Source organism: Amphibalanus amphitrite, unplaced genomic scaffold (genome assembly GCF_019059575.1).
Source record: "Amphibalanus amphitrite isolate SeventyFive unplaced genomic scaffold, NRLGWU_Aamphi_draft 001453F_arrow, whole genome shotgun sequence".
NCBI lineage: Eukaryota > Metazoa > Arthropoda > Thecostraca > Balanomorpha > Balanidae > Amphibalanus > Amphibalanus amphitrite.
In genome coordinates, this window is record NW_024882946.1 from 8,009 (window position 1) to 33,753 (window position 25,745).

A 25,745-nucleotide genomic window follows, 5' to 3' on the forward strand; every position below is an offset into this window, starting at 1 on the left:
ATTCTCCATTGGACGGTTCCCATTAGCTTGTTAAAGTTACTGCTCTTGCCTTTTTTTTAATTTAGTCTGAATGGGTGAATGGGCAGAGTTGAGAAATCAGAGCTCGCACTAAGCATAGCTTGTTGTGCTGAACTCGGCCTGCCAACCGACCGCGCAATTCCAGTTGCATAGCATAAAATTGTCAGAAAGTTTAACCTGTCCTCAAGACTGGAAGTGGACACAGTCCCCGCTTGATTTGATATAACCATTTCTCATTGCTGATGTTCCCACTCGAATAATTGGATATCACATTTGCCAAAATTTGTATACCTTCAACAACATAGCAATCGGTAAACCGAGCTTCCTTAAATTAGAACACCACAACGATTGCCAATTGCAAGTTTAAATCATCTGGTCGTATGTCAATAAAATCTGCATTATAAAATTGACTCTCATAAATCGGTTCAGTAAGATAACAGGAAATCACATGAATTGGATTGTTTTTAAATCGAAATGCAAAATTGAGACTAATCCGGCGCACTACCTTAGAGTTCCCTTGATGCAAATACTTACGACCCCAGAGAAATTTGCGACAGCGTGGCGAGGGACGCCAGTCAACAATCCACATAAAATATTCATGATCACAAATGATTGGGCACTACCGAGAATTGCTTCATTGAAACCACGGGGAACACTCAAGAGAGTCAAGTTGAAATTCCGACCAAAAGTTGGCGTGTCCAAGGTTAGACGATGAGAAGTCAGGATGTACCAACCGCCGACACGAGCTTATGACGTCATTACTGATCAACAAGTGTAAACACAGTCTGTTTCCTGGAATATGACGTCACTGAGTGAATATAGCAAGCTACGGTGGAGACGTTTCGGCTGATAGGCGTAAATATCGTGTAGATGAAAGTAGTAGATGGTCTGAGTATTTGGCGGCGCAGATTTCTCTATCCAATGATTTTTTTTGTGTTCATGTCGCGGGAAACAATGACTCGTACCGCGCAGCGGTGCGCACATGGACTGAAGGGATTCTACGGATCAGACAGGTAAGGAGATACAGAAGGAGTGACTCTGAAGTGGTCGATAGATATTGAAACCGGAATTACACAAGGAGGAAAAGATCTAAGGATGGATGCTAGCCGAAGAGGAGGTATGTTGCAACACTTTCATGTGTTTTTGACTCTGCTGATACGTCTAAGTCTACTAGGATCGGAACTGTCTCACGTTACGGAAGAAGTAAGTATGTTAGGCAGATATCGGAACGAAGAACGCCATAAGACGCCCAAGCTGAGAGGTGGGTCAGAGAGAGACGGGGCGAGGGAGCACCCCCCCAAGGGATGACAAATACGAAGATGATAGAATAATAAGCGAGGAGTAATACCGCCGGTGAGGTAAGTGATAAGTCCACCGTCGGAAAGATCGCAGCATACATCACTCATGACGCTAACGCGCTTGAAAACATCTGCAGGACAGAATTCCACGGCGTCGGATAAAATTGCAGGATAGATTCAGTCATGGAGTCTTTCGAATCACACCGGTCAATGATTCAAAGGCGCCACTTGCGGGTGCCATGACTGCATGAGAGTACTGAGTAGGTGCCTGTCTATGAGCCCGGTGAGACTGCGGTCGTCGGGGTAGCAGGCTTGTGTCCACCGGTTCGTTGGTGAAAACGCGTAAGACGGTCTCTCACAGAAGGGCTGCAAGGGTCAGTAACCAACGTCCGGCCGCGGGGTTTTAGTAGGGAAACAGAGATGTGCCGTGAGCGGCAGAGGTTGACGGACCAATCATAAGCCACCGAGGAACGCTAATAACTGACGCTACCCGCGTCGATCTTAAACAAGTAATCGGGGTCAATGATGTAGGTGTTCGAAGAGAGTGGGCCGGCAGAGATTGATTGAACCAATCACACCCATCGACGAACGCTAATAATGTAATCGCTACCTGCGTTGCACCTTTAGACAAGTAATCCGGGTCAAGTGATGTAGGTGTTCGAGGATATTGGGCCAGGAGCCCAAGAGGTGCTAGGAAGAGCACACACGATTCCAATGTTGGAATGTCGCGATAAGTCGTTGGGAGGTAAGAGTAAGCCTAGATGAAATTCACACTAATCACGGAGTCTATTGAACAAATTGCGTTTATTGTCCCTGATATGTACCGCTGGAGGGAGTTAGAATAATTGCTGGGGGACTGAGAGGTCGACGCGAGATCAAATTTATTGTAGTGGAATGAGAGAGGTATGACAAAGAGAGTGGTCTGAGGGAGATTGAGGTATGCGTCATATAGTGTAAGGACCAGCGGGAGATCTAATCTCAGCATTGAGGGCGACATTAAATGGGGATGTACTCGATTACTTTGGGATGATAGGCATTAGAAAGGGAGAGAATGTGTGGTAGCTATCAGGTATCAGATGGTGGCTTCAGGTTATGTCCTCAAGGGAGGCATCAAAATTATATCTTTGGGGAGACTTCCGTGTCCTAAATTCCTTATGAGACAGATACCATCCTAGGCAGTGAAGACTATATGTTGACAAGCGACAAGCCAGCCTCATTATAAATATTGTTTGTGACGAGCCCCAGGCGCAAGGAACGGTGGCGGAAAGGAATCGGTCAGCTTGAAACCAACGGACCGATCACAATTGAAAATGGTGTGCAATTGCGTTTGAACAAGAGAAGTCAAACAGCAAGAAAATCAACTCGTTAATCAACCATTTGAGGATCTACCAGCGAAAACACTCACCTGAGGTTGTTCCAGAGCACGGCGCAGGTCGGCAACCATCTCGGAAAGAAAAACACCCCCGATGAAGAAATTTTATTAAACAATATTTTTTTTTGAAAACATACTCCCCACCGCTTCCGGACCCCCTGGGGCTCCATCACATTCGTGGCGCCCAACGTGGGGCAATGGCTTTGTTGCATGCAACATGAAATCAGCAGAGTTGCACATACCCGAACCCAAAGAAAAAAATTCAAGTTCGAAGACTGGAGGAGTTATGGAGAGCAAACACGTTGTATCCACTAGCTATGAAGACGGGATATAATCCAGCAGTCCTGAGGAGTTACAGTCCAGAGGAGTTGCAGTCCAGTTGCATGCAAGCAATCAGCAGAGTTGCGCATACCAGAGCCCAAGAAGAAAATAAGATCGCCGACTGGAGGAGCTGCGAAGAAGAGACACGTTGTATCCACTGGCTATGAAACCAGGATGCCATCAACAGCCCAGAGGAGTTGCAGCCCAGTTGCATGCAATATGCAATCAGCAGAGTTGCACATACCCGAACCCAAGAAAAAATCAAGACCGAAGACTGAACGAGCAATAGAGAAGAAACAGGTTGTACTCACTGACAGGACAGGACATCATCAAACAGTCCAGAGGAGGAAGAGGAGTTGCAGTCCAGTTGCATGCAACATGCAATCAGCAGAGTTGCGCATACCAGAGCCCAAGAAAAAATACGATCGACGAACTGGAGGAGCTACGGAGAAGAGACACGTGTATCCACTGGCTATGAAAACAGGATGTCATCAACAGCCCAGAGGAGTTGCAGCTCAGTTGCATGCAACATACAATCAGCCGAGTTGCACATATCCGAGCCCGAGAAAAACAGGATCGAAGACCGGAGGAGCTACGGAGAAGAACCACGTATCAACTGGGTCATGGCTATGAACACAGGATATAACCCAACAGTACAGAGAAGTTGCAATCCGGTTGCACACAACATGAAAATCAGCCATGTTGCACATACAGGGACCTAAGAACGAAACCAAACGCTAGAAATCAAGGAGGATACCAAGCTACATTCAAGAACACTATTCAAGGAGGTGATAGTCAAGATGTCCGAAAGTACTTCAGCTGTTTCGAGGCGTTGCAAGTTCCGTTGCATGCAACACAATTTAGCAATGTGGCACATACCCGAAGCCAGAAAACAGGACCGAAGACAGAAGAAATTCAAAAATACTTCATAACATCCAAGAAGGTTGAGGTTAAGAGGACACAATTGAATCCGGCTATCGAGAAAGGTTGCAGTTCTGTTGCATGCAATCAGAGAAGTTACGCATATCCAAACCCAGAAGAACGAGGTCAAAACTTGAAAATTTAAGGAGGAACATTAACAATTACGGAGTTAGTGGTCAAGGAGACAGAAGCAGGTCCAGCTGTTCAGAGATTGCAATGCGGTTGCATGCAACACGGAACCAGCAATGTTGCACAAATCCAAATCCAGAAGAACGAGACCGAAGACCGGAGAAGTAAAAGAAGTATTGGCGTTGGTCCAAGAAATCTGCGGGCAAGAAGGAAAGACGGATCCAGTCGTACGGTGGCGTTGCAGTTCTATTGCATGCAACAGCAACATGGACTCAGCAATGTTGCACAAATCCAAATCAAGGAAAGCGAAATCTAAGACGGGTAAAATTAAGAAAAGCATTGACGTTGCGTTCCAGGCATTGATAATCAAATGAAGAATCGTACCCAGCTGTTCAGATGCGTTTCAGTTATGTTGCACGGAACCTACAATCAACAGTGCTTCACCTAACCGAGCCAGGAAGGGGAGAAAAGACTGAAGAAGATGAAGAACCATCATGACATCTCAAGAAGTTTGCGATCAAAGGGACAAATTTGAACCCAGTTATTCAAAGGGAACTGCAGTCACAAAATGCAACATGCAATCAGCAGAGTCGCACCTATCGAGAAGCCGCCCAGAAAGAAACAAGATCGACGGTAAAGGAGATTAGAGGAGACACTGCACTACGAAGAAACAAAGACAAGATAACATCTAGAGGTTCGAGAGGAGCAGCAATCTGATCACAAGGATCCAACTCGTACATGCGCAAGCATATGTTACTGGTTTAGCCCAGATCACAACAAGATCAAGATCAAGTGCAGGAAATGCAAGACATTTGACAATAATGAAATGGCAGATGAAGAAGAAGCAGTGGGAGCCAGCCACCGGGAAGGGGAGTCCTGAGCTGCTACACAAGAAGGTTCCCGAATCCGCAGCAACAAGTAGTCGGAAAGATCGTGGCAGTTTTTCCAAACGCGGGAGGAGGAACCTGAGAAGAAGCCTGCGCCGTCGGGACGACTGGAACGCGAAGAGCAAAGCCTGCCTCCAGCGAGCAACGGGAAAATCTGAGGGGTCAAGAGGAGCGGAGGAAACACACCAGCCATGCTACGCTAATCTTGCGGTTCCAAACTCCACAACAAAAACTGACCTGGCGTTGAGTACGGTAAAAGGAGAAGTCTACGTGCCAAGAGCAAGTCGATCAGAGCAAAGCCAAGCAATCGGACAGGAATGGCGACGTACCGGACCTCAAGACCGCAGGGGTTCAACAAATACGACAACCAAGCCAGGCAGAGAGGGACTTACTCTGAATATGTGCTACAATTACCACCACCCGCGGCACCGAGCTTTCGAATGCCTCCCGAGAGATCAACAGCATCAGGGAAACTGACATCATCGTTCGCATGGGGATCAGCGTGACGAATGGACGCAACTTTCCTTCAACTTCCACAGGAAACAACACCAGGATCTACGGGAATCTCAATCAGAGATGATCGAAGACAGCCTGAGAAAAAACAGCTAACCTGGTCACGAAAGCCCACCACCTCGCTACAACATCAACATCATGAGACATGGACCGACGTATAAAGTGTTCTCGTCGAAAGGAGGTCCAAAGGAAACCACACTGATTTTTGCGTCACTCGTCAGACATCATCAACAGCAGCCTCCCAAGTCGCGGACGTGGCTCTTCGGTCCGCCTCAGGTCATGCGATAACCGGTTACCTGAGAAACAGCAGTAAAATTCCAGTTAGGAGTACAGAAGAAGACATGACGCCTCCCCACACGCCGAATTTCACCGTGACGCCATCATCGGAGTTAGTTTCGTCCGAAAAAAACAGCATCATCGTCGAGCGGTCAAAAAAGCTTTGAATCTCTGTAGCCAACAAAATCATCCTGGAGAACGGAAGGAGGCGACACTCTAAAAGAAAGCGGCGGCCTCTACCTAACCGGTGTCGGAGAAGGAGACCAAGATGGATTATTCCAGGAGGAAACATCACTCCGAGAAGTGGAGTCGACCAAGCAGTAACGAAGGAATATCCAACCGAGCCTGAAGAGAAAAACCAGCCGATCAGCAACGCCATCAGCATCTGATCGAGACAAGCCGTGGAAAAAGTCACCCACCAGCGAAGACTCCCCTAAACTACCCACCGCCCAAGGAGGAGACGCCGAAGACCAAATATCAAGACCACCAACTGTTACGAAGTCAAGAAGTCGTGGTGTCAGCGAACAAAACACTCAGATGTCTGGCTAAGCGGGAAAGAGGATGAAGAAATATGGATCCGAAGATTCTGGGTACCAAGACGCTCGATTCGGATCAGAAGAAACAGCTGCAATACACATCGATGAAATCAAGAGCGCCTTCATGAGGACGTGATGTCATTGAACCATCGAACATCGTGTTGAGCTGACCTGCAACAAACCAATTCGAAGACCGGTATAAGTCGCACTAACACCGAAAGGAATTCATGGAAACCAGAAGTTCGAGGCATGCGGGGCAGCTGAGTGAGTCGAACGAATGGGAACGCACGAGCAGCTGGTGAAACAGAACAGGCCGCCCAGATAACTGCAATACAGAAACAAAGGCATGGTCACCAAGGAGAGGTACGGAGAGTTGATGTGCTCCATGGAGGACGAACAACAAACCCCAGTAACACCAATCCTGCTCAACAACCATCCCAAACCCCATCCTACCCACTCCAAGGGTCATGTCCAACCGCCTTACTTTCCTTCTTCCCCCCTTCGACCAAGAAGCACCCTCCCCCTTCTCTTTTGTTCCAGGTACCAGAGCAAGCAACGTTACCACTGTGGCGTTGAGGCGTGCAGCTCCAGAGCACCCTCGCGGGTTACCGCCACCGGACTTCACGACAACAGCGCCCAACCATGGCAGAGCCAGATCGATCAGGGCGTTGGCAGAGGCGTTGCTCAAAGACGCCCAATGCCCTGGCGCCAACAAACCGGACTTCACGACAACAGCGCCCAACCATGGAGGGAACCAGATCGACCAAGGCGTTGGCAGAGGCGCTGCTCTAAAAGCGCCCGATGCCCTGGCGCCAACAAAGCGGACTACACGACTACGACGACCGACCCCGGCCTGGACACGAGCAACCAAGGGGGTCACGCCAGGCGGCGGTCAGGGGGAAGGCCCAAGACATCTCGTCCAAGTGGCTACCAGAGGCCACAACGGGCCGTCGTACCAACATGGAGCGACGTATGTACCGATGCGACAATATGCGCGCGGTGTGTCATTAGGTTTTATGTAGGGGTATGTCCGATGGTGTGTAGTACTTAAAACAGATGTTTTGTGCTTACTCGTTACCGGCTTGTCAGGCAACCACCTTACGAATGTTGGGGGAAAACGATTAGGACATGACCTGCTGTAATTAACTCGGGGGATGGAATACCGAAAGGGGGAAGTGTCACTAATGGGATGGTTAGGGTGTAAGCTAGGTTAGGGCAAATGGTGGCAAGGGGACTGACCTCGGGGGGATGGCGGCACCACAACCAGCTGTCGGAGGATCGAGGAGACGTTACCTATGGATTCCAGAAACAGCACCCTCGCATCGCAGGGAGGCAGAGGACGTCAACGTCCTAGCCAAGGCAGACGAAGAAGGCCAGCCGACTACCATGCAGAACAAGCCCATCCTTAATTGTGGGGGCACAATTAAAAGAAGAAGCCTGAAAATGTAACAGCTGGAAGCTGTGACATTTTTTTTCTCCGTACATCAAAAAGGACATCTCTCACACTCTATACGTAAGGACGATCGCACTGCCTGCCGCGGCGCTGAGCCGGCGTGGGGAGGGGGTCGACCAAACGATCCCCGACTCGTCGGCCGGTCACCATTAAGCGAAGATCAAAGGCTCGCCGAAGGGTGGAGTACAAACACACCCATCCGGGCCGGCGCAGTGGCCGCCGACAAACGCAACGCAGCCGGAAACAGCTGCTCCCGGTGCTGGACCAGCCTCCCGACGCCTGGCGCCACGCACATCCTGCCGACGCAGCTGACAGGAAGGTGGGAGGATGTCGTTGCGGTCAGCCGTCCGGCACAGGCAGGGACCGACATCCGGCGAAAATCGAGTGTGAAAACGTCATCCGGCAGGAGACAGCTGAGACGGATGAGCCGAGCAAGTGAGGATGACGTCACGTTCCGGCGGAATGGAGGAGGAGGGCGACGGTCTCGACTCCGGATGCGAGACGGGATGTCGCCAATTTTCTGCCCCGGTCAGCGAGGCCCGGCGACGCCCGGAACCTCCGGCCCGGAAATCACAGGAGAACAAAAACTCAATGCAGAAGGAGAAGGGATTCAGACAGACCCGAGACCGACCACCGGAGGCCGACCACCAGAGACAGAACGCCTCGGGACTCGGCGCGGGACACCGCCCCGCCCGGCTTCGGCCGGAGCGGCCTCTCTGCTGATCGGATCATCACTGCACCGGACCTCAGCTGGAGTGGACAGCAATCATCAAACACTGTCAAGTGAGTCATCTCATCTGTCCGCCTCATCAAGACTGCCTCCCCGTCATGGACAATTCACCTCCCATTTACCCATCGGATGTCTCTGATCTGGATTACAAATGCCACTCCCTGGGGTCTAACCTGAGCCACCATTAGAGGGTAATGGATTTAACATCGTGGGAGTGTTATTCGGCAGGGAAGGGAGGGCAGATGGTCGCTACATTCCGCTCCCGACCGAGCAGCGCGGCAGTGGGGCGTCTGTTTGTAAAGACGGGGAGGGGCTAATGGGCCTGACTGGTCCGGCCTTGTCTATGGGATAGACAGAGGGGTTAGAGGGACAGCCGGGGCGGGTTAGTAATGGTCAGTGTAGGCTAATGGCTCACCATTACATTGGTATTGGGGTGGCACTATCTGTCGGCCATCACGCGCGCGGTCCGGCCGCAGTGGGGTGTGGGATTCGAGGGGAGGGGAACAGGTCAGGTGGTATCATTTTTGGGGCGCTGGTCACCATTGACGCGTCAAACTACGTCAGATGACGTCATGACAGTTCAATTGGCGATGTTTGTAATTAATCTTTTTTTCGCGGTGAGGGAGCTAGGATTAGGTTTAAGGCTAGGTTTGTATCGAGAATGGCGAGTTGACTATCTCGATCGCAATGCACCGTTTAGGACTTGAGCTTGACCACTGCTGTATCGCCCGTTTGTAAATATAGCGTGAAAATTTAACAATCTGTCTGGGAAAAAAAAAGAAGGGAGGGTTACTCCAGATATGTTGCTGATTCGGATTCACAGAGACCGCTAACGTAATTATCATTGAGTCGTCATCGTCGATCACACGGCCTCACGCCGGCCTCACACCACAGGTTCACCGGAGTTAAATGGGACTACGCCACGGCCGTCTGATCATCAATCAACGGAAATGCAATGATCACCCCTCACGACGCGACCATCACAGATACATTTTTTTTTTTTAAGCTAGCAGGTCAGCATAAGTTGTTTCATAATCTAACTAGTTTGAACTCGGTAGGCCAGCGTATCAATCCATTGTCAATCTAGTGTTAATTCCAAGTCTGTCAATCGATTCTCAATTCTTACAAGTGCTATTCGAGATAAATCGACGGTCAGCGTAGGATCGCCACATTCCTGGGACAGATTCACCATTTGGATAAGGTTTGATACGAAGGCGGCCCAAGAAGTCGTGACGTGTTCAGTTACATTCGGATAAGGAGAGTAAACATAACATCAAACATTATTCTGCTCCTTCGGCAGCTCAGCGCCAGAACAAGAACGCTGGGGGTCTGAATCGCCTTCCGGGTTGTTATTAAATCAGCATTGAGTCGTTTCGTGATTCGCGTTCATATAACCGATACAAATCTGAATCACCTTTTCAATCGTTATAAATTTATCGCTGTTCGTAACCTGTCAATCAATCCCCCTTTCTCTCCTAGCATTATCAGTACCTAACGGATATTGATGCCAGCTCCCCCTTCGAGGTATATCAAAGAATAACGTGGAAATGTTACGGTTGCTAAATTGATGCATCATTTGAGACAATGGATCATAAACATCAAGCGAGTTACCGTTCAATGTGACGTGATTATGTCAAAAATGTCACCCTGCTTGCACACGCCTAGAGTTGGTTACGGAGGGAAGCGAGAAATTACCGCAGCTCATGTCCTTCATGTAGAATAAAGAATTTGTTCTATTCAGGTCAGATTGTCCCCAGGCCACCTTACTGAACGGGATGCAGATCCTAATTAGCTGATGTTGGACCTGTGAGCTTTTCTCTAAACTGAGCGATTGTAGTCCGCGCGAAATGAAAAATGTATGACCTTGACCTTAAACATGACCTTAAACAATTAACAGGTCAATTGACGCACCAACGGTAGCACCACTAGCGCCACCTACAAGATCCATTGCCTTCGGCACAAACTCCGACAGCGCTCAGATGCAGCTGACAGTACTAGCAGTGCCGCCTAGCGTGAAATAGACCAAGCTGGTTCCCTAAACTGCCGCAAGAGGTCCCTCGTGTCGGCACGCAATTGCGTGTGACTGACTGAAATGAGTGGGTGAGTGAGAGGGCGAATGTGAATGATCATAGTGAGAGAGAGAGAGAGAGAGTGAGCGAGAGAGGAGAGAGAGAGAGAGAGAGAGAGAGGAGAGAGAGAGAGAGAGAGGAGAGAGAGCGAGAAGGTGAGTGAGCGAGAAGAGTGAGTAAGCGAGAAGGTGAGTGAGCGAGAGAGTGAGTAAGCGAGAGAGTGAGTGAGCGAGAGAGAGAGAGAGAGAGAGAGAGGAGAGAGAGAGAGAGAGAGGAGAGAGAGAGAGAGAGAGAGAGATAGAGAGAGAGAGAGAGAGAGAGAGAGAGAGAGAGAGAGAAAGAGGGAGGAGGATGTCGAAGCAAAACGTTTTAATTCAGTCTTTACAAAGATCGACCCCATAAATGAAAGCTTTTGGTACGAATGAGATGCGTGGCACTCTACTGCCACCTAGCCCGTGTAACCTACAACTACATCCACTAGGCGGCGCCAAAAGCGTCGATGAGTCGACGCTCGATGAGTCGATGAGTCGAGAATGGTCGCCGGTCAGGTGTGGAACAAGGTCATATCCCCGCTAAGCTCATAATTACAAGCATTTAAAAATGGTTATCATCTAACTCTCTGCGTTGGCTTAAATTACAGATATCGTATAGATTCGATGAAATATCTTTTGTTTAAAGGACTCAGAGCAATAACAAACCAAAGGTCTGAGTTTCAACTTCGTTTCAACATCTAACATATGAGGGAATCAAACAAGATAGCTTTTGATCACAGGGCACATTCTCAAATGATCTAAATAACATTTAGTGATCATTGCATTGAAATTACACTTAATTTATCGTAAACATCCGAGTAGGGTATGATACTTCATTGCAAATCAGTAGGCAAGGTGTGAATTGCTAATGTAGACCAGAGGAAGCCAAGGGCGTGGGCAGTAGATCTCACATCCAGTCCCGTCGGATTGGAGAGCGCTGGCCCAGCAAGCCCTCAGCTCAGCGGAATCGCGAACAATGCACAAACAGGGACCTGCTGAGAGAAACGAATTATCTGGTAAGACAGCTGGACGAACCCCTCTTTCAACGATTGACCCACGCTGACCTCAGTAGGAAGGCGGACAAATTTGCGGGTGGTCAAAAAAGGGGGAGAAATTGACAGCAGTCACATACGATCAAAATTTTAGTAAATCTTGGTGAACAACTCTACGGTCTAAATCTGGGAGAAACAGGTTACCTTCGTCAGTCGAAACCAAACTCTACATCGCGAGTCAGGTTAACATTAGATTAGCAGACAATTATAGGCTAAAACAGGAATGGGGAAATTAATTGTGTTATGATTGAGCGCGCCTCACTAAAACTTTGACATTGCCACCCCAAGCCTAGGAGAACAGTCATCTCATGTCAAGCGTGGTGTGAAAAGCTACTGACAACTGTACTTATACGAAGTTTTGGAGGGACACACTGAAATTTATGAATTCAGATGATAAATCAGTAACATGCAACAATTCAAGTCATATTATTCCCAGTAACATCCGTTAGTTGATCTCTTTCTATTGACATGATCTATTGAACATGGAATTTCAATGTCAATGACCATTGACCCCTCAGGTCACACTAATCTCATATCTGGCCTTGGATGCTAGCAAAACAGTTTCAGACCAGTGCGGTTTCACTTAAAAGGGATATCCTGGAATTGAAATTTATAAGGCATCATTGAACATGACAAACTTTGTCAGATGGCGGAACAGATACAACGAAGGGCTGTCTATCGGATTGTCCTCTATCCTGGACAGCTACCTTGACTGAGATTATAATAGCAGGTTTGCCAGCAAAAGTACCCACTAGGTAAATAAATCAAATTACCATTAACACTGGAGAAATGGCAATGAGCGTACTATTGATTACACCAGTCTTTGCCGAGCCATCAATTTAGTTTGAAATTAGCACCATTCTCCATTGGACGGTTCCCATTAGCTTGTTAAAGTTACTGCTCTTGCCTTTTTTTTAATTTAGTCTGAATGGGTGAATGGGCAGAGTTGAGAAATCAGAGCTCGCACTAAGCATAGCTTGTTGTGCTGAACTCGGCCTGCCAACCGACCGCGCAATTCCAGTTGCATAGCATAAAATTGTCAGAAAGTTTAACCTGTCCTCAAGACTGGAAGTGGACACAGTCCCCGCTTGATTTGATATAACCATTTCTCATTGCTGATGTTCCCACTCGAATAATTGGATATCACATTTGCCAAAATTTGTATACCTTCAACAACATAGCAATCGGTAAACCGAGCTTCCTTAAATTAGAACACCACAAGTCGATTGCCAATTGCAAGTTAATAAATCATCTGGTCGAGTATGTCAATAAAATCTGCATTATAAAATTGACTCTCATAAATCGGTTCAGTAAGATAACAGGAAATCACATGAATTGGATTGTTTTTAAATCGAAATGCAAAATTGAGACTAATCCGGCGCACTACCTTAGAGTTCCCTTGATGCAAATACTTACGACCCCAGAGAAATTTGCGACAGCGTGGCGAGGGACGCCAGTCAACAATCCACATAAAAATATTCATGATCACAAATGATTGGGCACTACCGAGAATTGCTTCATTGAAACCACGGGGAACACTCAAGAGAGTCAAGTTGAAATTCCGACCAAAAGTTGGCGTGTCCAAGGTTAGACGATGAGAAGTCAGGATGTACCAACCGCCGACGACACGAGCTTATGACGTCATTACTGATCAACAAGTGTAAACACAGTCTGTTTCCTGGAATATGACGTCACTGAGTGAATATAGCAAGCTACGGTGGAGACGTTTCGGCTGATAGGCGTAAATATCGTGTAGATGAAAGGAGTAGTAGATGGTCTGAGTATTTGGCGGCGCAGATTTCTCTATCCAATGATTTTTTTTTGTGTTCATGTCGCGGGAAACAAATGACTCGTACCGCGCAGCGGTGCGCACATGGACTGAAGGGATTCTACGGATCAGACAGGTAAGGAGATACAGAAGGAGTGACTCTGAAGTGGTCGATAGATATTGAAACCGGAATTACACAAGGAGGAAAAGATCTAAGGATGGATGCTAGCCGAAGAGGAGGTATGTTGCAACACTTTCATGTGTTTTTGACTCTGCTGATACGTCTAAGTCTACTAGGATCGGAACTGTCTCACGTTACGGAAGAAGTAAGTATGTTAGGCAGATATCGGAACGAAGAACGCCATAAGACGCCCAAGCTGAGAGGTGGGTCAGAGAGAGACGGGGCGAGGGAGCACCCCGCCCAAGGTGAGTGACAAATACGAAGAAGATGATAGAATAATAAGGCGAGGAGTAATACCGCCGGGATGAGGTAAGTGATAAGTCCACCGTCGGAAAGATCGCAGCATACATCACTCATGACGCTAACGCGCTTGAAAACACATCTGCAGGACAGAATTCCACGGCGTCGGATAAAATTGCAGGATAGATTCAGTCATGGAGTCTTTCGAATCACACCGGTCAATGATTCAAAGGCGCCACTTGCGGGTGCCATGACTGCATGAGAGTACTGAGTAGGTGCCTGTCTATGAGCCCGGTGAGACTGCGGTCGTCGGGGTAGCAGGCTTGTGTCCACCGGTTCGTTGGGTGAAAACGCGTAAGACGGTCTCTCACAGAAGGGCTGCAAGGGTCAGTAACCAACGTCCGGCCGCGGGGTTTTAGTAGGGAAACAGAGATGTGCCGTGAGCGGCAGAGGTTGACGGACCAATCATAAGCCACCGAGGAACGCTAATAACTGACGCTACCCGCGTCGATCTTAAGACAAGTAATCGGGGTCAAATGATGTAGGTGTTCGAAGAGAGTGGGCCGGCAGAGATTGATTGAACCAATCACACCCATCGACGAACGCTAATAATGTAATCGCTACCTGCGTTGCACCTTTAGACAAGTAATCCGGGTCAAGTGATGTAGGTGTTCGAGGATATTGGGCCAGGGAGCCCAAGAGGTGCTAGGAAGAGCACACACGATTCCAATGTTGGAATGTGGCGCGATAAGTCGTTGGGAGGTAAGAGTAAGCCTAGATGAAATTCACACTAATCACGGAGTCTATTGAACAAATTGCGTTTATTGTCCCTGATATGTACCGCTGGAGGGAGTTAGAATAATTGCTGGGAGGGACTGAGAGGTCGACGCGAGATCAAATTTATTGTAGTGGAATGAGAGAGGTATGACAAAGAGAGTGGGTCTGAGGGAGATTGAGGTATGCGTCATATAGTGTAAGGACCAGCGGGAGATCTAATCTCAGCATTGAGGGCGACATTAAATGGGGATGTACTCGATTACCTTTGGGATGATAGGCATTAGAAAGGGAGAGAATTGTGGGTAGCTATCAGGTATCAGATGGTGGCTTCAGGTTATGTCCTCAAGGGAGGCATCAAAATTATATACTTTGGGGAGACTTCCGTGTCCTAAATTCCTTATGAGACAGATACCATCCTAGGCAGTGAAGACTATATGTTGACAAGCGACAAGCCAGCCTCATTATAAATATTGTTTGTGACGAGCCCCAGGCGCAAGGAACGGTGGCGGAAAGGAATCGGTCAGCTTGAAACCAACGGACCGATCATCAATTGAAAATGGGTGTGCAATTGCGTTTGAACAAGAGAGAAGTCAAACAGCAAGAAAATCAACTCGTTAATCAACCATTTGAGGATCTACCAGTCGAAAACACTCACCTGAGGTTGTTCCAGAGCACGGCGCAGGTCGGCAACCATCTCGGAAAGAAAAACACCCCCGATGAAAGAAATTTTATTAAACAATATTTTTTTTTTTTTTTGAAAACATACTCCCCACCGCTTCCGGACCCCCTGGGGGCACTCATCACATCTCCGCACCCGGCGGTATTTGTCTCTCTCCCTATTAGGCGGCATCTGTGCATTCCCCGTCTTACCTGGCGGTATCTGTATCTCCCACCTTAGTGTCTTATTGTCGGGATCTCTCGGCTTACCTGGCAATATCTGTATATCTCCCTACATTATTTAGTGATATCTCTCCATCTTACCTGACGGGTTCTACGACCTGCTTACATGTCGATATCTGATTCTTAGATCTCTCCGTCTTTTCTGGCCGGTATGTCTCCGCACCCGGCGGTATTTGTCTCTCTCCCTATTAGGCGGCATCTGTGCATTCCCCGTCTTACCTGGCGGTATCTGTATCTCCCACCTTACCTGGCGGTATCTGTACCTCCCCGTCTCACCTGGCGGTATTTGTATCTCCCCGCCTCACCTGGCGATATCAGTATCTCCCCGTCTGCCCGGCCGGTATGGGAATCTCTCACCCTTACCTGGCGGTAGCTGTATCTCCCCGCCGGCCCGGTCGGTATGAGTAACTCCCCGCCTTACCTGGCGGTATCTGTATCTCCCCGTCGGCCCGGTCGGTCGGCAAGGAAACCAGCTGCACCTCAGTGAACTGCAGGTCCGGCAGTCGCTGCTCCACGGCGTCCCCCAGCGCCTCCAGCAGGTCCACATCAGGCATCATCGTGTCGTCCAGCACTAAGGCGCCTGGGTGGATGTGGTCACAGTCATGCGTTAAAAATGTGGATACGTGCAGAGCCATGCGAGAACCCTATACAAGGTTTGGAGATTGTAATATGTTACGGTGAATTCATTTTCAGCGAGTGTATGTTTAATCAATTTTTTTAGGTTAAATCGTACATGAGAGTGTTAGAAGACAATGCTTCAAGACAAAAAGGTAAATTTCCTATGACTTTCCAATCTCTCTCAAAAGAATCTTTTTTTAATTTCGCTTACTTTATCCTTTGCTATGCATAAACAAAATATGCTATGTTGTCATAGTTATTATGCAAAAAATGAATGGCTCTGGCAAGGTCATACAATTGCCTAAAATTATACGTGTGTAGACATAAGCAAAATGCCATCTCAAATTGCTATTTTGCTATGCATACCTAAACAAAAATATGTTATACCGTCATAGTTATTAGGCAAAATAAATAAAAATTTTGAAGGGCTCTGATAAGTTCATATATATAATTGCCTCAAATTATAAGTGTAGATATAAACATTAGCAACAAGCTATCTCGAAGCTATCTCCCGATACTACACTCACGGTCACCCAAACACCGTCACCAGTGGTACCGCCGAACTGAGGCCGGTTTGTGCGACATGCCATCACTTCGGCACGGCGCTCCAAAAAATGGACGTCTTCGCCGAGCTCTGTTCTACACACGGCATGTAACCTAAAAGTATCATATTTGCGGACGAATTTGTTACATACGCCGAAGAGCTCATCATCATCATCACTGATCACAATACAAACGATTGCGCCCACCATAGTCGATGTGCTTGTGCAGGACTCAACATTGGGTGCTAAGGACTAACGTAGCTATTTCTAGCCGCAGAACCTCTGGCCCACCTCATCCCCCGAAACTAACGCTCTGTAATATTCGCGGATTCATGGCTTGATATCTCATTTCGCGAACTATTAATTCAACATCCGTCAAGGGAATTTTAACTTCGTTCATTGAATGATTGATCCCTATTCAAAATGTATTTGAGTGGTAAAAAAATAATGAATTCACAAATCCCATGCGGTACACATGTCTCCTTTGTACAGACTTTCTTAACACTCCCCACGGATTTTCAGTGGGTTAAACAGCATTGAAAGAACAGTTTAGCGAATACGGTCGGTCCGCCTCCCCTTTCTCAACTGAACTGACCGTAAATGCCGCCAAGTCCAAGCGCACGCTATCCACAATGGGAGCCATCAGGCTCTGGAGTCACATGGCTTACTGGAGAGGTGAACAACTTGCTTGGAGACCTATGCATTTAAAGCATCTGTATTCCGAAATTTGAAAATGTGCAGCTGTTGTCCCGTGAAAACATACAATCATGCTATTGAGGAACCCCTCGTTTCAGTGGCCTAAGATGAAGCCCATCTTATGTGCAAATCTATTTTATTCCTCGGCAGCTGTGAATCAAGAAAATATAGTTTTTGTACACCTATCACTAGCATGTGAATTCCGCATCTTCAAAGATCATTATTTTAACACACATGATACACATTGCTGCACGTTCAGGGTCACCGTGAATCGTGAATCGTGTCACTCACCGATTTTTACTGTCTCCTTGTCCAAAATGCCGAAGCTGTTATCCACTTGACCCCTCACTAGCGTCATCTGTAGAGCCACCAGCACAGCTACGGTCCTCTCCACCGCTGACACCATTTCAATGTGTAATTCGGTCCTGAGATGGACCACTTACACCTGCTACTGTGTAAGGCACGTTCTGGTACGTTCAGTGCCCCTTGGCGGACCTGCGAGAGGCGCCGCCGCCGCTCCCCATGCTGTCCGCGGCGGCCACTGGTCCCAGCTCGCTAAACCCTACCATCACCCTGCCGTCCCGAGCCCATCAGACCAACCAGTCCTCCACCTCTTCGGCAATCGATTTTACTAGCATTTTCAAGATTGCAGCGCTGCATATTTCAGCGGCGATTAATTTGCGACCGATGAAGAATGCACCGGCGATGTAGCGTTGGGAAGCGAGTCGGCCGATTGATTGTGCCGTAACATTTATGGACATGCCGATCTTACAATCGGGCGCGGTCTTTCAGCGTTATTTACCACTCAGCGGAGCGGTGCGCTGCTCCATTATTGACCAGTAATTACCAGCTCAGAGCCGGTAGCCGGTTCTCGGGGAAAATTAAACACTGGATTCCTACTGGTCCAGGGTCTGTCTGCTGCCCTACACAGAACTAGTCTGAAGGACAGACCCTGGGTGGTTTGATGATCCAACAATGATCTGACAAGTTTGACAGAAATGGCATGGCATTTGCGTTTGATGTGAATGTTATGTCCCATAATTTGTGCCCTGGCTTTGCGTGAAGGGTAAGCAGCAATCCCTGCATCAAGTGATCATACGCTTCTGAGGTGCCTCGCCCAGAACCGGAACCAACTCGTATGCAATGAAGGCCGAAATGTATTCCTGCTGATTAATTTGCTGTTTGAATGGCAGATAGTATACCGTAATTGAATTGATATTATATTTTACAAAGGCTAAGAACCGTCACTATCGACCTAAACTGCTAGGTGGTGCAGTGGTGCAGGGACGTTTATAAGACCGTTTAGCTTTCTTGTGCGAATGTATTGAGAAGATGCATGCGCCATGCGCCACTGTTTTTGGTCAACTTTTCAAACATCATTGCTATGCACCTTGTAAAACATGGGTAAAGCTCTTCTCTCGGTCAATAAACCCTCTCTATACATAAACCAAAATCTTCGACTGAATGACCCATGCCGTGTGGCCTGTAAGGACAGAAAATCCACACGATTAAGCGTCAGCCTGGCTACTGGCATCTACATATGTTCATCGGTGCCTCTGCTCATCGTCACTGGCCTCGTGTCCCATGACGCTCTTCCGATCATTTGCGCCCCCATTCCACTGGCACCCTCTTGGCAACTGGCGCCCCTGCACACTGGTGCAATTACTGCCACTGACACCCTTTTGACTCCCGTGCCAGCAAGACATACGCTTGTTTGTTTGTTTGTTTTGTTGGGTTAGGCCCTTTCGGTCGACAAGACCATTGCAGAGCCGGAAGGATGATAGGAATTAGGGGGAGACATTGGTCTGGGCAGGCACCCTAGTGAGTCGCCGGGGCTGAGCCCGTCCAGAGGACAGGCCACCCAGCCCCAAGGCACTCACTGCACCCGGCTACGGGGTGCGCTCCCTCAGGAGCAGCGGTGCCGCTCCAAGGGAGCAGCCCGCATGAGATAAAGTTGCCTGTCCAGCCCGGAGGGGGGTTGCGGCGTGGAGGAGAAGGACTTCTGTATCCTGAGGATAGAAGCACGGAACGGGTGCAAGACATACGCCTCTCTAGCAGGTTGCGCCCTTCTGTATTGGCGTCCTTGGCCTCCTAATTACGCGCATACAGCACAGCGATCTCGAAGCCCACTAGCGCCCTCTGACCATTAGCGCACCCTACTCTTTGACATCACTCTGGTTACTGGCGCCTACCGTTCCTGGCCACTGGAACAATTCAGTTCAACCACCAGCGCCCAACTGACCATGGGTGCACTCCTGCCCACGGGACACTCCCTGATCCTCGGCACCTTATCAGGACCTGATGTCTTCCGATGCCCCGGCAAAGCGCGTCCTCTCAGCCACCGATTGTTAAGTTTGCATTTATGTTATCGTCCCAAGTTATATTTGTTTGCGTCGCGTCGTGTTATGTTACCGCGCTGTGTTATTGAGCGGCGACGCTGCCCCGCCCGGCCGCTCGCCGCGGCCCAGCCGGCCGGCGTGACACGGGGGGCGCATGCGCGCTGACCTGGCGCCGGTCACGTGATCGGTGGCGACCTCGGCCCGGCGGCGCCTGGACGGGGGCAGTAGGCGATCGGGAGGCGGGGCGGACGGTGGTCGGTATTCTGGATCGGTCACTTGTCCGCCTCTGTCTCTCGGTCCCTGCTCCCCCAGTCCTCCCGCCAGTCTGGAGTGGAGTGGCATATTGAGCCGCTTCCACCTTCCGCCGGAGTTAGGGCCGTCAACGGGCCGTCAATTTCCGGCCATTACCTACCCACTGACTATTACCTACCTGTGTGATTGTGCCACCTTTGCCAAATACAGCCACTGAACCGTATTTTATCTCTTTGGTCCTTAATTCATTTTTTTTTATACGCCTGATTCTCAACTCTTAAACCATCAATTTTAACATAGTCCTCCGGGCCGGATGCGCCTTTTTGGCTGAAATTTTCACTTACCCAGAGGCACCTTAATTTTGAATAATGGAGGATCAGGTGAAATTAAGGACCAAACTGAGGACCAAAGCCACCAAACTAGTCAATGACACAAAGGCATACCGAGCCAAGGACCACAAAGACATCGACATTGACTACCTTGCCTACAAAGTCCATCAACTAAATGCATTGCGAGACGACCTTAAAGCAGTCCAGACCCTTCTCGACAAAGACGGCAACCCAGACGAGACTCAACATACCGACATGATAGAGGAGGAGGTCTTCATGGCGTCTCGACTCCTGGCTCGACTCGAAGGAGGAGCGGCTGGAGCCATTCGAGACAGCACACGTGAAGTCGACCCGACCTCAAATACTGACCTTCGATCCTCGCTCGTCGTGAAGATACCCACATTCAGCGGAGACCTTATGAAGTGGCGCTCATTCTGGGAGCTGTTCGGCGTATCCATCCACAGCAACAGCCGGTACAGCAACATCGAGAAGTTTGTGGTCCTGAAGTCGCACCTCAGTGGCTCAGCCCAGAAGGCCATCGACGGGATCCCTGTGTCTGGAGACGGATATCTCGCCGCCATCGACATCCTGAAGAGGAGATTCCAGAGAGACGACATCGAGAGGGAGACTCTGATGAAACGTCTCCTGGATGCACCCGCCGTCCACAACGGAAACGACCTAAGCGCCATGCGGAGCCTGGTGGACCACCTGTCCGCCCACACGCGTGCTCTGGCCACCCTCGGGGTAAACCCTGAGAGCTCCTCGAGCCTTCTTCTCCCAGTCATGAAGGAGAAACTTCCTGAGAGCTGGCGACTCGAGTGGGCTCGACAGGAACAGCCCAGCTACGAGCACCTGCTGCTGTTTCTGGAAAGGGAGCTGGCACTCCGAGAAACCGTTCGAGCCACCAGCCCACCCCCAAGTCCAGCGACACCATCCTCATCTCCTTCCACAGCTTCTGCCCTGTCCATCCAGCGGCAGACACTGGCGAAACAGGCCAAATCATGGACCTGTGGAGCGTGTGGCCGAGGACAGCATGGACTGAACCAATGCCTGGCATACAGAGCCATGACAGTCGACGACCGATGGAGGACAGTGGGCAAAACTGGTGTTTGCTACCAGTGCCTGGGCCCTCACAGGGTTCGGTCCTGTATGAGCCATCCATGTTCGTCCTGTGGGGAGCCTCACCACTCATCGCTCCACCATCCAACCCAGCACCAACCGACCAGGCCTGCGCCTGAGGCACCGAATCTGCCACCACCATTCACTGCGTCGTCAGGATACCGACCTGACTACGTGGGGAGTGCCACCACGCAACGACCATCACTTACCACCACATCAGGATACCGACCTGATGATGTGCCGACCCACCACACATTCCACAGTCGCAGAAGTGATGACATGTGTAGCCTCAACCTGATGGAGGTCTCAGACCAAGAAGCTGTGAACCGAGACGGCCTCCCAGTGACCGAACCCTCCTGTAACGACACCGCACAGCGGTGCAAGACGAATCTTGTGCAGGAGTTGTACTGTCAATCAGTAGCCAGCTCTGCCAACCGGTCCACTCACCAGATGATGATGCCGAAACGGAAGCTTGAAACCAGCCAGCCACCCAAATCCGAGACGCGGAGCGATGCTGTCATCGAAGAAACAGCAACCAAACCACCGAAACCGACATCGAATGTGGAGGATACCGCCCTCCAACCCACCTCTGAACATGGTGGAGGAGACCGCTCCATTGGCATACCGGCCATTGGATACTCCACCAACCTGAATGATGATGCCGCCCTCTTCCCTCCTCACCATGAAAGTAGGAAAAAGAGGAAGCTACGTGACGTACTTGAAGGATCTGTGGAAGACATCACCGGACAGAGTCTTGCACAACACCTACCTGCAACCGGACAAAAACCGGCCGTGACAACTGGTGGCTGTGACACTCAGTTCCCAAGCAGGGAAACGGCATACCAGACTGACACCTGGAAGAGCTGCCGTCAGATGATGGAAACGGGACCACAACGATCCGTCAGCAGACTGCACCGCCACAACATTGAGCCTGACTAATCTGACGTCTCATCAAACTAGTCATACGGAGACTAGTAGCACGATTCATCTTTACCGACATTTTTCACAGCACTCGCCATTCACCACGGCATCACCACCAGCATATGCATCATGAGCACAAACTTCTTCTTGGCCTTATCTGCCTTTGTTATAGCTCCACGCTTACTACTGTGTGATCTGTGTGTTTGGTTGTGTGCGTGTGTGGATGTGTTTGTGCTCTGCCCGTACATCATACTCACGATGAATTTAACTCTGCCATCAGAACGTTGACCTCTTCAACATTTTCAACCAAGAGATGAAGGAAACCCAGTCCTGGTTCCGCCGGATGGCGGTGAGGCGTCGGTGAGGACCCGCAGTACCGGCTCGCCAGACGCCGCCCGGTGTTCAGCGCCGACAGCCTGCGGTTCATCTCCGACTGGGCGACTCAGTGGCTTGAGACTCCCACATGAGCTTCCTCGCCAGTCGGGAGTAGGGTCGGCATTTTGAGCCGCCCTCGCCTTCCACTGGGGCTTCAGACTGCGAGCGCGCCGGTCATCTTCCAGTCGACGGTTTACCACGTCCCGACAATATGGGCGGCAACGAAACTTTGCGGTGCCGGCACATCAGATCAGACGCAACCGGCGCTCATTGTACCGACGACCTGCGGCGCGCCTCCTACCAAGCGACGCAGTGACCTAGTGGGGTTAAGACTGACAGTGATTTGTGTGGTTGTGGACATCGGCGTTTCGAAAACAAATGCGATTTGTTTCCGAGTGGGGAGTATGTTAAGTTTGCATTTATGTTATCGTCCCAAGTTATATTTGTTTGCGTCGCGTCGTGTTATGTTACCGCGCTGTGTTATTGAGCGGCGACGCTGCCCCGCCCGGCCGCTCGCCGCGGCCCAGCCGGCCGGCGTGACACGGGGGGTGCATGCGCGCTGACCTGGCGCCGGTCACGTGATCGGTGGCGACCTCGGCCCGGCGGCGCCTGGACGGGGGCAGTAGGCGATCGGGAGGCGGGGCGGACGGTGGTCGGTATTCTGGATCGGTCACTTGTCCGCCTCTGTCTCTCGGTCCCTGCTCCCCCAGTCCTCCCGCCAGTCTGGAGTGGAGTGGCATATTGAGCCGCTTCCACCTTCCGCCGGAGTTAGGGCCGTCAACGGGCCGTCAATTTCCGGCCATTACCTACCCACTGACTATTACCTACCTGTGTGATTGTGCCACCTTTGCCAAATACAGCCACTGAACCGTATTTTATCTCTTTGGTCCTTAATTCATTTTTTTTTTTATACGCCTGATTCTCAACTCTTAAACCATCAATTTTAACACCGATGTCTGGCGCCCTCCTTGGTCTTCCAGTGGCGCCCTCTGGTGCCCTATAGACTGAGCAAAGGCGTCCCTTTAGCTGACTGAGGTATTAGGGGCTCTCATTTCCTGCGTCACTATTGCATTAAAAACTCTTACAGGACAAATTTCTGCAATACCGTGCGAATTCGAGCCCGCAGAGTTATTCCGTCAAGCAGAAAAAACAACGAGCGTAGAATAAATGTACATGTTTGCATCCTATGAGAAGGCTTTTATACAGTAAAGCTGTGTCTGCTAAACGACTTTACTGTCATTAAGTATATTGTTTATTAGAACTGATAATACCCACTGTTGTAACAGTATTAGTGATAATTACCAGTCATTAATTGCAAAGAAGGAGACAAAGTCATGAAGACTTAGCTCATGATACGCGTTAATTTATTAGCATGATTACGCAAGACAAACTGGACACCTAGCGCTGGAACTGGGTATCGCTATTGACACCGGTAGACCTAAGCGCACAGAAATTGACATGCTCACCGGTCAGACGTTTCCATCCTCAGGATTATCAAGTCCTTCTTCTCCATGCCTCCACCCCGTGCTCCGGGCTGGACGGGCAACTTTATCCCATGCGGGTAGCCCCCATATGGAGCAGGCACGTAGCCGGGTGCGGTGAGTACTAAGTACTTACCAGTGCGCTGGGTGGTCTGTCTACTGGATGGGCTCAGCCCTTCGACTCACCAGGGTGCCCGCCCAGACCAATGTCTCCCCCTAATTCCTGCCGTCCTTCAGGCTCCGAAATAGTCTCGCTAGACCGAAAGAGCCTAACCCACGCCGTACCGGGGGGGGGGGCTCTTCATAGCCCCCCCTCCTAACTCCGAAACTACTGAGCCGATCGTCAAAATTCAAACGGCGTCTAATAGCCCCGGAAAAACTGTCGAGCGAAACCTAATTTCATTGACCTCGAGGTCACCGATGACGTCACAGGTCAGGTCAAGGTAAAAATTATTAGCATTTTGGCTTGTTCACATTTTGGGCTCTGGCCGCCGTCTTACAAGTTAGATCAGGCTCATTTTTTGCTTACACACTCGTGAACAGATGCTTAAGATACACTGAGGGTACCAAACTTGTACTTTGATTTTCAGGTCAGGGTCAGGTCATCACAGGTCACGAAAATATTATATCATACGTCGGTCACGTGACACATGTTTTATGGTCCATTTAGGCCATATATTTCGAATTTGATGTCGTCTGAGTCATTTGAGGTCATTTTGAGTCGAATTCAGCTTAGGTCAGGTCACTTTCAGGTCAAAAAAGGTCAAATTTTGAAGTTAAAATTTTTCAACAAAAAAGGTATCCATTAGATGCAGTTTGAGCTCAGAAACACGATGGTGCTATTTATATTGGTGTGCGATGTCAAATTTGTGCTAGAAAGTGATTTGAAAAATTAATAATTGTGAATTTTTTGCAATAATGCGTATAACTTGGCCATTTTTTTGTAGATATTTAGCTAAAACTTGCTAGAGTAAGTCATAAGCATGCGGTCTATCACATATATTCCGTTTTTTTCGAAAAGTCAAAAACTTTTTGAAAAAAAATACAAAAATATAAGTTTTGAATTTTATTTTATAAAATTTCGAAATTTTCAAAATTTTGAAAATCCGAGATAGCAATTTGATAGCGCATTCTATTCTGAGTCTTTTCATGTAAAGAAATTGGATCTAGCTTAAAAAAACTGAGCTCTTGGGAGCGATTGCCGTGGTTCAATGTTTGCGTCAAAATCGGCCGAACATGACGTCACTCTGACGTCATTTTCGGCCGACCTATGGTAGCTACGAAGTTCATATTTTCACACAAGGTGTCAAATTGATGCAGCCGAAGGTACTGCAAGTTTGGCGTCGATACGTCAAGCGGTTTGGAAGTTATTGCAGAAAAATGGGAAGGGGCTATGAATAGCCCCCCCCCCCCCCCCAGTGCAGTGGGGCGCGGGCGTACAACAAGAATGAGTGTTTTTAAGCAATCGATTGAATAAAAACGAATGACGTTTTACGGAACACAAGTAACTATTGTTATGATGCAATGTTACAATGCTTGTGTTCTGATGTTTGGCTTCATTTTCAATATAAAATGAATCTTACGAATGTCAACAGGTGAA

General features: G+C 49.1%; 1 protein-coding gene across 1 annotated transcript in view; it reads left to right on the forward strand.

Annotated features, from left to right (window-relative positions):
* Positions 1 to 13,437: 13,437 nt before the first annotated feature.
* The window catches only part of LOC122373167 (ionotropic receptor 25a-like), a 68,685-nt gene continuing 56,377 nt past the window's right edge, over positions 13,438 to 25,745 (forward strand). Inside the window, exon 1 of the transcript XR_006254989.1 lies at positions 13,438 to 13,511. The gene's annotated coding sequence lies outside the window, so the exon portion shown is untranslated. The remainder of the gene's footprint in view (positions 13,512 to 25,745) is intronic.